The 533-nt window shown below is 44.1% G+C and overlaps 1 non-coding gene across 1 annotated transcript; it reads right to left on the bottom strand.

Moving 5' to 3' along the window:
- Nucleotides 1-79: 79 nt before the first annotated feature.
- Nucleotides 80-152, bottom strand: trnam-cau (transfer RNA methionine (anticodon CAU)). Its single transcript has one exon. It is a non-coding gene; the product is annotated as a tRNA-Met (tRNA).
- Nucleotides 153-533: the final 381 nt, after the last annotated feature.

The following is a 533-nucleotide window of genomic DNA, read 5'->3' as shown; positions in this document are numbered from 1 at the left end:
ACTAGTGCTGTTTATAGATTAAATGTTAAAACGGCTTTCCATAGTGCGTGTATTTGCCGTTTTAATGACTAAAAACTTGTGCCCCGTGTGAGGCTCGAACTCACGACCTTCAGATTATGAGACTGACGCGCTGCCTACTGCGCCAACGAGGCCACGTAAGTATCGTATGCAGGGGCACGTGATCTATTCTTATCCCTTACTAGTGTGGACCAAATCTGTTGCTTTCCGTTGCACTTAGCAAAGCAACAGATTTTGACCACACTAGTGACGGGTGAGATTAGACTATTCTCATCCGTTACATTACGTGCTATTTGTCTACATTTCAAACTATATTGTCACCCGTGAGTCGTGAAAATTGTTGCGGTCAAGAACCATCATCAGTTCAGCTCGCTACCAAGATCTAACACAGGACCAATCGCGTGCTCTCTGACCAATCTGTTACAAGGCATTCCGCCAATCAGCGTCATCTTCGTAGAGTAGGTTGCGTTTTGAGCACAACAGGTAACCAGGTAATTTTCTTAATTCTTGTTTTG

The sequence above is a fragment of the Sinocyclocheilus anshuiensis genome, unplaced genomic scaffold (genome assembly GCF_001515605.1).
Source record: "Sinocyclocheilus anshuiensis isolate Anshui unplaced genomic scaffold, SAMN03320099.WGS_v1.1 scaffold1531, whole genome shotgun sequence".
NCBI lineage: Eukaryota > Metazoa > Chordata > Actinopteri > Cypriniformes > Cyprinidae > Sinocyclocheilus > Sinocyclocheilus anshuiensis.
The sequence above is the reverse complement of the archived record's forward strand: the minus strand, read 5'-3'. Positions and strand labels throughout refer to the sequence as shown.